At 53.8% G+C, this 11,109-nt stretch overlaps 1 long non-coding RNA gene across 2 annotated transcripts; it reads left to right on the top strand.

Moving 5' to 3' along the window:
* Window positions 1-1,793: 1,793 nt before the first annotated feature.
* Window positions 1,794-11,109, top strand: LOC123379977. 2 transcript variants are annotated; one of them, XR_006585142.1, is made up of 3 exons: window positions 1,794-2,727; window positions 6,350-6,590; window positions 8,920-11,109. It is a non-coding gene; the product is annotated as an uncharacterized LOC123379977 (long non-coding RNA). The 2 variants fall into 2 exon arrangements; XR_006585143.1 differs by lacking the exon at window positions 1,794-2,727 and adding an exon at window positions 5,942-6,207.

The raw sequence follows: 11,109 nt of genomic DNA, 5'->3' as shown, positions 1-11,109 counted from the left end.
TGACCCACGCGAGCCATGCCCTAAGCAGGGCTGAGTGTGTCGAGCAGAGTGTGTTCAGTTAAAGGGGATCCCAAGGTAGGGGGTGGCACGCCGACGACTGGGGCGGAAGAAGGACACTGAGAGAGGGCACAGGGGGTCTTGGAGACGGGCTGGACTCTGAGAGGCAGCGGTGGGGAGGGTCTTCCAAGACAAGGACCAGTGTAAGCAAAGGTATGGTGGGGGCGGGGGTGAGGGGCAAGGCAGGTTCAGGGCCAGGGCAAGGCCTGAGCTGTGTGAGGAGCCCGCTGTCGGGAGCCACGCATGAATGCCAAGAGGCTCACAGGACATCCGTGTTCCTGCAGCCGGGACACTTGGGGATGGAAACAGGTGGAATCCCTCCAGCACTTCTCTTTGCTGCTCCTCCCCAGGTGGAGCAGCCCAGAGCCTGACGAGGCCACACCTGTCTCCAGGTAGATCCAAGAGACCGAGAGCCCCCTTCCCCACTGCTGGGGAAAGGAAGGCGGAGTCTGCATCGGCACCTAAGACTGCCTGGGGCCTCCAAGGAGCTTCGGAGAGAGAGGACTCCTCCTGTCCCGGGCAAAATCTTCAGAGCAATGGACCCACACTTGTTCAGACACGGGTACCGGCATACAACCGCACACTACAGCTCCTGGGGTGGGGGCGGGGGGAGCGGAAAGGGTCCAGCTTGAAACCAGGGCAGTCAGAATTCAGAGCAGCCAGCCCATCCCCTGCAGGTTCATTCTTCTGGATACCAGATGGGAGGGGCAGAAAGAGGTCTCCTAAAAGCAAAAAGGAATGAGAGCTGGAGAGCGTTCAGCTGTGGCGGCCATGGCTTGTTGGTCCTGGGATCTGTCCTCCTCTGTTCCCTGGGCCACTCAGAATAAAGACTACATTTCACAGCGTTTCAGATATGGCCATGTGAATAACATCTAGTCCAGAGATAAGTGCCCCTTCAAAGATATTTTCTCATAGGGAATGGCCGTGCCTTTTTCCTTCCCTTTTTCTCCTTCTTGGTGGCTGGAATGTGGATATAATGGCTGGAACTGGAGCAGCCATATTGGGCCATGAGGTAATCTTGGGATTGAAGATATATATAGAAAAGCAACAAGACTGAAAGACACCATGGCTCCTTGACCCCATGAAGCTGCTGTGCTGACCCTAGGCCATCTACCTCTGGATATTTCTATGAAAACAAGTAGCCTTCTATTTTGCTTAAGCCATTTGCTATCTTGAATTTCCCTGGTCTTAACAGTCAAACTTAATACTAAATATTACACTGTTTCTCAAGATGCAAATCCAACCTCCTCCAAGAAACATGCCCAGAACTTTGCAGTCGGAACCAACCTCTCCCTCTCCTGGACCGCCGTCCTAACACTGGTTACTGCTGCTCACAGAGCCCTTTCACATGCATTAATGTATTCATTTCATGTTTTCTGTACTGCAGCCTTAGGGAGGTATTATTGCCAGCATACAACAGGCGGCGGCTCAGAGGGGTAAATGGTTTTCTGGTTAGGCAACACTCTTCAGCTTAAATAGGGATTATTAGTACCTGCCTCCACTGCCCCTCCCCTAGGGCCCTAGAGCTCCTCCACGGCCCAGCAGGGGCTGATTCAACTCTGATTCCCCCAGAAGGCCTGGGTGGAGGCCCCACCCACAACAGGCACTTTGAAAATTTGTATGAAATTGATTTGCTGTAAATGCAGCAAGTTCTCCTCCATCCAATGATATTGATTTCTTCTAAACAGTGTTTCTCGGTTTGCCACCCTCCAAGAAAGGGGGGGGGGAACGACAAGGAAAGCAGAGGAGCTTGGGCCTTTGGGGTGGATCTGTGGCCTGCAGAGATCAGATGGCCGGGGCTTGGCCACGTGCCGAGGAGCCTGCCCTGGGGGGCTGAGCCTGTGCCACCAGCTACAGCTGGGAGAGCAAGGGTCAGAGGAGGGGCCTCTGCTCGGGGAGGATCCCACCCAGCTCCCCGCCTGGGGCGAGGGACTTTGTAGAGCCCCAGGTTGGCAAAGAAAGGAGCCAGTTCCAAAGCCAGACTGTTTTTTCCAAGTATGACTTCATTAACAACCTCACAGCATTCCCCCCAAGTTCGGGTGGCAGGCGATTTCATCTTTTGATGGAGACAGAGCTGAGGAAGGAGAAGTAAAATGAAACCTTGCTGCCCTGCGATGAGGAAAAACCACTGCTCCAGATTTGCAACGACCCTACAGACAGAGGGACCTGGGATTCTACCTCCTGATGGAAATAGCTGTCCTCATCCTCCACGTCCAACCAATGGCTCTGCCCTGGGCTCATAGGCCGTCAGGTCTGCTCCTCCCAACCAGACGTTGAGGAGGGAGGCAGGCCTTGCACCTTTCAACAGGTGAGGAACCGGAAACCCAGGGGGGAAGTGACCAACGCTAGAGGCCAGATATCCCTCCCACTGCTGCAGCTCCTACAGAGGGACCTTGTAGACGAACCTGGACGGAGCAGTAGACCTCCTCCGCTCACCAGCCTGCAAAACCCTGCTGCTACCTCCTGCTGTACCCAAAATACAGGCCTCAGGGGAGGGGAGAGGGTCGTGCTGGGCTGAGCCCAAGCCAGCTCTGCCCCTCTGAACAGGAGCCTAAAGGCCCCACCAATAACCCCAGGACCATGATGTGCTACAGCCCAGAGGCCTAGTAGAAAGTGAGGATACTGAGGCCCCACTGAAGGGATGGAACTTACCCAAGGTCACACAGCGAGGTGAGTGCAAAGACCAGGACTATCGTTGCTTCTTCATGTTAGCAATGGGGAAGGGCCATTGCCTGCACCAGGCACCCCTTTCCAGGCACAGATGTAACCTGGGACTCTGGACCCCTCTTCCGGCACACTCCTGTTAACAGGGAGTCACCTAGGAGACTGGCTTCCCTGTTCTCAGTAGGAGTTTTGAGGGATGTGAAAATGCTTGAAACGCTGGGTCACGCCCCGAGGTTAAAGAGGTTGTCTATGAAATTTCTTACTGTCTTTAGCCCACAACTTTCTCCCAGGACAACAGCATCTAAATGCTTTTGAACACGCTTTACTCCTTACATTTCCCTTCCGTGCTGTTTCCGCAGGATTACTGCAGCAGCATTCTCTCTACCCAAGGCCCCTGGAAGTGCCTCCCCTGTGACCAGAGGGACTTCCTGAAACTCTGGTGGGACCCTCACTCCGCACCACACTCTGCCGTGGCTCTCAGGCACCCGGGAGCAGGCTCTCAGCTCCACCACACACCAGAATCAGCTGGAGCTTTAACAATACGTCCCAGCTCAAGCCCCCGCAAAGACCCAATCAATCAGAATTTACGGGGAGGACACAGGCCCTTTTTTTTTTTTTTTTTTTAAGCCGGTAGGTAATTCGAATATGCAGCCGGGATCTAGAGCCTCTGGTCTCCAGGGTAGAGTAGAGGAAAAGCCCCTCTTTCAGCAGAATGCCAGCTAACAAGTCCAGAAGGAATTAGAGAAGTAGTCAATCACTGTGCCACCAGTGATAGAATGGGTGACACCAGCAAGTCCATGGAGGCCACAGCCACTGGATGAGAGGCTATTGGGGAACAGGACATTTGCACAGTCTCAAGGACCTCCCCACACATTAATTATTATTCACAAAGGGAAAGAAGACCTTTCCATTAGAGATTTGGCTGATTCACCTTAACCAAGTTATTGAAGTCAGTACCACCAGAGTGGGACCAGATCACATCACTGGCCTCCAGATGTGATACGAACGAAGGTAAGGACTCATCACCAGCTGTGTTCACATGGATCTAATCTGAAGGATCGAGACTGTGGGCCTCTACAAAACAGCTGGTCCAGGAGGCCGCATGCGAGGGAGGTGGTGAGTTCAAGGAGCAGGGCCTCGCACGGGCCCCCAGGACAGGACCGTGTAAGCCCTGGGGACTTGCAGAAGTCCTGGCGAGGGTACCGGACCTCACGGGTTGTGGGTCAGGGGGTACAGGGCAGCTTTGTTTAGATCTGAGAAGACAGCTCTCAGCTGGCCTCAGGGTTATTCCCGGGATGCCCTGGCTTCCTCTAAAAGGGTGTCTTAGAGCCCTCCAAGAGTGAGTGCTGAGATTGTCGGTTCCGGTCGGGGCCTGCCTGCCCTCGGGGACAGGTGTGGACTCTGAGGCTGCTGGATGGGCCCTTGGTCGCCCCCTGAGCACCTCTTCAGCTGGAGCAGCTGACCCAACTCACATGAAAGCTCCACATGTGTCCTGCAACCCACTTGCTCACCCCAGCCGCTGGCTAGCCCTGGAAGATGAAACTGGACCTAGAAGGCTTTCTAAGGTGACCCTTTGTTCCCAGCCCCATGTCCCCTCCCCCCACAATTCTGATGTCTGGAATTTGGAAGGAAAATCTGATGCACTCACATTCAGGCCCGCCAGCATTGGGCCTTTGCAAGCTTTGGGTTTTGTTCACATTCTTTCGGTCTTCTTAGGTCTCTTTCCTATGCTGACTTTATGATTATTCCTCTGCATGGAAACACAAGTCTTTTTCTGATGCAGGAGAGGATATGCTAGGACCCCATGTCACGGCTGAGGGCAGAGGTGCAGGAGAAAGGAGGCCGGTCTAATGGAGTCTCGTGGAGGCTCTTGCAAGCAGCCGCCTTCACCAGTATCCAAGAAGCCTGGCCTCCCTTGCTGGCTCTCTGGGAGGCTCCTGGCTAGGGTGGGGAGATCGAGACACAGGGCCTGGACTATACTCTGGGGGTGCAGCCGCCTGCTCTGTAGAGAGGGCACTGGATTTGGAGTCAGGAGCTAGGGGTCCAATCCTGTCTCTGCTTCTGGCTCTCAGACCCTGAAGGGATCATTTCTCTCCTCTGCTCTCTCTGTTGGTGAGGCAAGAAGGTTGGGCTGGTAAGGTAATACAGAGAAGAGAAGAGAAGAGAAGAGAATTATTATATTATTTTATTTTATTTATATTATATTGTTTATTTTTATTAGGTATTTTATTACATATTTGTGTTTTTATTATATATTATATATACTGTATTATATATAATCCTATGATTTAGATCATATGACTTATATGATTATACATGATTACATGTATGTTATATATATTATTATATGATATATGATGTTGTATCGGCGCTCTCTGGTTTTAAATTGTGTTTTTAATTCTATGTCAGTTTCTTCTGACGCCCTTGGCCCCAGCCCTGATTCTGATCTTGGGGAACAAGTCAAGCAGGGAGGCCCCCACCCACCACCTCAAACCTAGCTAGCCATCTTGCTGTCACCTGGGAGGCTGGGCACCTCTGAGGGAAACACGACTCCAAAGGCCCTGACAGGTCGTGCAGGTCTTTACTTTCTGGGTGGGTCAGGAGGTGACCACACATGACCTAGAAAACCACGTAAAGGCCCTTCTCACCCACCTACTTCCCAAGCCTCCTAAGGGGCAGGACCAGTGCCTCCCAGTCTCTCGGGCTCCCTCCCAGCTTAGCCCGCCAGACCTCTCCCACACCCCTCCCATGCGCCCCTCCCAACAACCCCGACACCGCACCTGCTCATCTTTCCCCTCTACCAGCTAGGTCTTTATTTATCCATGTGGCTACCCATCTTTCTTAGGTAAGGGGTCTTCCTGGGTTCCCCTGTTCCTAGAAAGCAGGGAAGGAGAAAGGCTGGGGACTTCACTTGCACTCACTCAGGTGCAAGGTGCAATCCCAGCATGCACCTGCTCTGCCCAACCCCCACCCCCTCCTCCATCCCCTTCAAAAGGGAGGAGCTCGGGGTTAGCCTGACTTTGTCATTTCAGCCCTGATTGCAAAGCTAGCAGTCAGCACATGGGGGTTCTGCACTGTCCCGGCTTCTGACTGTGTGACCTGGGCAGGTCCTTTTCCAGAAGGCCGCATCTTTCCCATCTGCAGAATGTGAGGGCATTAAACTAGAGGAGTCATTCTCAGAATGTGCTCGCCGGAGCAGCCACAGCAGGTGGCTCCTCCTTGGAGCCACTGAATCAGAAACTGTAGGGGCTGGAGTTCCAGCAATCTGTTTGAACACACCCTCCAGGTGATACGAGTTTGAAAACCCCTGCACCAGAGGACATCTGATGAGTTGCTCAGACCTCCTTTGGAGAGGGACTGCTTCCCATCCCTGCTGCAGGGAGCACCCCAGAAGCCAGCCCCCCACTCTCAGCCCTCACGGGTTTGGCCTGGGCTGAAGAAAACTGTGTGGAGGAAGGTCTCGCCTCCTTCCGGGGGCATCCCACAGTAAGTGAGTGATCCACTTAGGGGTGTAAGTGTTAGTTCCTCACCTGAACACAGGACAATGCTGCAGGGTGCCCTCTGGAGTCAGCTGAGGCCTCAGCTTCTTCCTTTATGCCATCCTGTGTCCTTACTTTCCCTCCCACAGGTGTTGGTCCCAAGAACTCCCCAGTGTGCGTGTGCCCTTCGTGCTGATCCCGGGGTCCATCTCCCAGACAGCCCAACCCACAGCAGCTTCGAAGGGCCCCGACTCTGAGTCACCTTCAGCACCAGCATCTTCATCATGATGGCCGTGTGTTGGCACTCCCTGTGTGTAGAACTCAGTGCTGAGAACTCCAGGTGCGTCCTTCCATTCGGTTCCTGAGACCGCCCTGGGATCTGTCTTACAGGTGAGGCTCAGAGAGGCAAAGGTGAGGGTCCCGGCTGCTCTGCCTGGTGCCAGTACCACTCTCCATCTACAGAGTTTCTATCTACCTCACCTCCTGTCTCCCAGGGATGCCCACACACACGAGGATCAGTAGGATCAAGAGGGGTGAGGAGCAGGGCCCCAGAAACTCCTTGAGATACTCAAGGAAGTGCTGAGCTGACCACAAGCTTCTCACAGTAACCCCAGAGCCAGCAGCCAGCTCAGGAGCCACAGCCGTTCTCCAAGAACAAACAATCTCTAATACAAGGCCGACTGTGATCGGTGCCAGGAACCAGAAAGGGGAGGGGCACAGAGAACCTGGTGGGGGTGTGGAGGGATATCTTGGAGGACAGCAGACCCACCCCAGGGAAGAGCAAATACGTGGTGAGCCGGGAGTGTGGGGTGGCAAGGGAGGAAGGCCACAGCCAGCCCACAGAGCAGCCACGGCTCAGACATGAGCCAGAGCTGGTCATGTGGCCGGAGCCCCCTAGCCCTCCAGGGGCAGCTGTGCCGGGTGGCTGAGTGGGGGAACTCCATGGGTACGGAGGGCTTGCCCGGGGCCCAGAAGGCAGCAGGAACAGTGGCAGCTCTTACCCAAAAAAGGGAGAATGAACACAAGAGAAGCCCAGGCCTCCCTACCCTCCTGGGAGACGCACAGTGGAGAGGAAAGGGCAGAGGCCTCAGAATCAGGCATTCTGGGCCACATCTCTGTTCCACCACTCGCTGGCTATGTCATTTTGAGTGAGTAACATCTCTAACGCCTCATATTCCGTGTCTATTAAATGGGTGTAATATATCCTCCTTTCGGGGTTTTGCAGTAGGTTTGTTTGTTTATTTATAACATTTATTTCTTTTGGGGGGATGGGGAAGGGCGGTGAGACAGAGACACAGAATCCGAAGCAGGCTCCAGGCTCTGAGCTGTCAGCACAGAGCCCGACGCGGGACTCAAACTCACGAGCCGTGAGATCATGACCTGAGTCGAAGTCGGATGCTTAATCGACTGAGCCACCCAGGCGCCCCTGTATTAGGTTTAAATACCATGATATACGTAAAAAGCACCTGGAACAGAGTAGGCCCATGATGTTTGTCATCAGGTTCCAGTTTACCCTGTGGCCAGTGGCTTGGAAATTAACATGAAATGCGACAATTACCCCTAGAATCAGGAAGGGACCCTCCATGCACAATGTTCTTACCCATCCTTAAAGATACTCCAAAACAGCAATTTTTTTTAATGTTTATTTATTTTGAAAGAGAAAGAGAGAGAGAGAGTGAGTGGGGGAGGAGCAGAGAGAGCGGGAGAGGCAGAGAGAATGGGAGACAGAATCTTCCAAGCAGGCTCTGCACTGTCAGTGAAAAGCCTGAGGCGGGGCTCGAACCCACAAACCGTGACATCAAGACCTGAGCTGAAGTTGGATGCTCAACTGACTGAGCCACCCAGTCGCCCCCAAAACAGCAATTCTTTAAAAAGGAATCTGTAGTGAAATAAACTTGGGACGTCCTAGAATAAAAATAAAGCATGGTTCTCTCCTGCAGGACTTCTCAGGAGCATTAATACGCTGAGGAGCACTGTGAATCTCCAAGAAAGGGACTCAGTGTGGGAACCGGGTTTTCCAAACATTTGCCCAAGAAACCTTTTGACTTCTGACCACAAATCCTTCTTCTTCTTTTTAAATAGCTATTAACATGTTCTGAGAGATGCTGATCTACGTTCATTCCATTCCTTTACAGATGGCAAATTGAGGCCCAGAGTGACAAATTAACATACTCAAGGTCACACAGAACTAGAGCTGGGTTCCTCACCAATTCAAGGAGTCCAGAAAATGGTGGGAGGTATTTCCTCCCAGCTGCCTGAGCCCGATGGGGGAGGGTGCTAGCAAGTAAGAGGCGGCCTGCCGTGCTTCTGGGGTGCAACCAGCCCACACAATACCCCACTGCTCTCTCATTAGAGAGCTCCCGGTTAGGCTGGTCCCTTCATAACCTGTTGCACCGGTGTCTGCCCGAGTTTCTCACCAGCAACTTCTGTATGATCTGAGCTGGGTCCCTAGCTCCTCCCTCAGCCCAGCTGCCTGCAAAGTTTCCATGAGAAGGAAAAGTCATCAGGGAGGAGCAGTTGCGACCAGCCTGTACTGCTGGGGGTGGGGGTGGGGGGTGGCAGAGAAACGGGCAGGGGACGGCTTGACGCGAAGGCCACTTAGGGGCATGAACGGGAGAACGAAAGGTATCTTCTTCCCTCTGCACGGAATGCTTCTCTCGCCCCGGCCATAATTAGGTGGAGATGCCCCACTTCTCAAAGCAAGCTGTTCGTTTTCCAGCTCAGGCAAGACCGAGCAGATGGATAATCCTGCTCAGCTAAGAACAGACATTTGGCAGCCCCGAGTCCGGCCGTCCTCATGCTGCTCTGCTGTTCATACACCAGGAAGGAACACAGTCTTTAGGTTCCAGTGACTGTCAGAAAGGGAGGGGGCTTCCAACCATACAGCCAATTATCCAGCCAGCCAGCCGTCCATCCATCCAAAAGAAATCTGCTCCCTTTATTAGTCCCCCTCCCTTCCCAACCACACGTGTGGCTTCGTCTGAGGACTGACCAGCACATGGACCAGACCACGAATCAAGTCCCTGCGCAGCCTGTGTTTCCACTAAGCCACTTGATGTCACCTCTGAGGCTGGCCTGCCGGTGCCTCTTCCCAGAATCTCTCCCTTCCTGGCACCTCCGCTCGACCGTGGGAGGCCCAGTGCGGCCTTGGGCCGCACTTCTGACAGAACACTCGGATGAACCCTGGAAGGGGAGGACAACAGGGGGAAGGGTGCTTGTGGAAGGGTTTGCACAAGATCCTGGTCCTACAGTTGTTCATAGACGAGTCTCCTTCCTGGAAGCAGGCAGATCCTCTAGAACCAGGACCTGAAGATGCTCAGGTATAGAGAGTGAATGGTTCCCAGCGGGGTTAGTTGTAGAGAAGAGGGAGGGAAATGGGCTTGGGAATCCAGAACCTCAGGAACACGTATGTCAGACCATCACACCTCCTTTCATCTCGAGCCTGCTCCCAAGAAGCTGTGCAGCCTCTGCTGTCACACCTCCTGTGACGGGCAGCTCACTACCTTTCTAAGCAGCTCTTTCCCACTCCTTCTGTGCTTCAGCGTCCCCCACCCAGGTCCGACTCAGCAGGGCCATCAGAACATTTGAGGGCATCCCCCAACCAGACCCTGGAGATTTTATGCAAACCAATCATCACAGGAAGCGTCAAGTCCCTGGAATTCGTTAAGCTTGATGAGAGGAAGAACGTGAACGCCAGATATTCATTAAATGGGGACACAGAGGGAGCTTTCCTTCCATGAGTGTTTGCTTCTGGGCCTCCACCATTTCCCCCAAATCTGCCCTAATGCTAAGCCCTCCCTGTTGCCCAGTGCTCTCCCATCCACCCCTCCCTTGGCCCTTACTAAGATTCTGTAAGATGGACAACGCTGGGCCTGTCTCCACCCTGCTGTCTTGTTCCCCAAACCCACTGGTGTCATTTTTTCTTCCTGGGAAGGCGTGGCCTGGTTTCCATGTATTCATGCAGTCGAACAACAAAGATTCAACGAGCACCCACAACGTGTCGGGCACTGTGTCGGATGCTGGGACCACGAGGAGGCCAGAGACCCACCTTCAAGCAGTACAGAGGCTCCAGGCAGAGCCAGATGATGGAAGAGGCAGTAGGATTACAGGGGTGTCTATGCGACAAAGCCCGGGGCCTCGCGTGACCCTGTCTCAGCCTTTGTGGCATCCAATGAAACATACCCTGGTCGTCACGACTACACAAAACAGCAAGGTCAATCTGTATCTGTGTTACTTGAAAGAGTAAAGGTGATCCCATCCACAGCCCCAGCCACATTACGCTCTCTGCAAAATGCCCTCATGCCTGTACATTACAGCCCTTCCTGCTCGGAGACCCTCCCTCACGACACTTCTGAAAACAGGCCCTCGCACTTCTCTTTCCTTGCCCCCTCCCCTGTCATCCAGCCTCACGGCCTCCGGCCAAGGGGCCCCTGCCTCCCTCGAAGGCCAAGCCAGGGGTTATCAGATGTTCCCAGTCAGAGGCCCCAGGAGCCCAACACTCTGGACCCTTCCGGCCGCTCAGGAGGCAGAGCTCCCTGCTCAGTGTGACTGCTTTCTCTGACAAGAAACGCTTGCCACCCGAAACTCCACCGTGTTGCAGAGGGATGCACAAGTGTGGCCTGCGACAGGGGAGTCTTCCCAGAGGAGCAGGAGGTGGGAAAGGAGAGGGGAGGCCGTGGCAGGAAGGGTGGCCCAGACAGGGCTGCACGAGAGTCTGTGCTCGATGCGGGAAAACACGAGGACCCGGTAGTTGCTCCTTCGTCCTTACAGCTTGTTGAATAGGACGACTGGATCTGGATGGAAGAAGGTCTTCTCATGAAGGCCCATCACACAGACTCAAGTCAAGCGGCTGCTCTCTGCGCTTCATACAATTCCCACTTCCCGGTCTTGCGACACCAAGTGGCTTCGA

This window comes from Felis catus, chromosome C2 (assembly GCF_018350175.1).
Source record: "Felis catus isolate Fca126 chromosome C2, F.catus_Fca126_mat1.0, whole genome shotgun sequence".
Taxonomy (NCBI): Eukaryota; Metazoa; Chordata; class Mammalia; order Carnivora; family Felidae; genus Felis; species Felis catus.
Note: the sequence above shows the minus strand (reverse complement) of the source record. Positions and strands in the feature narration are given on the sequence as shown.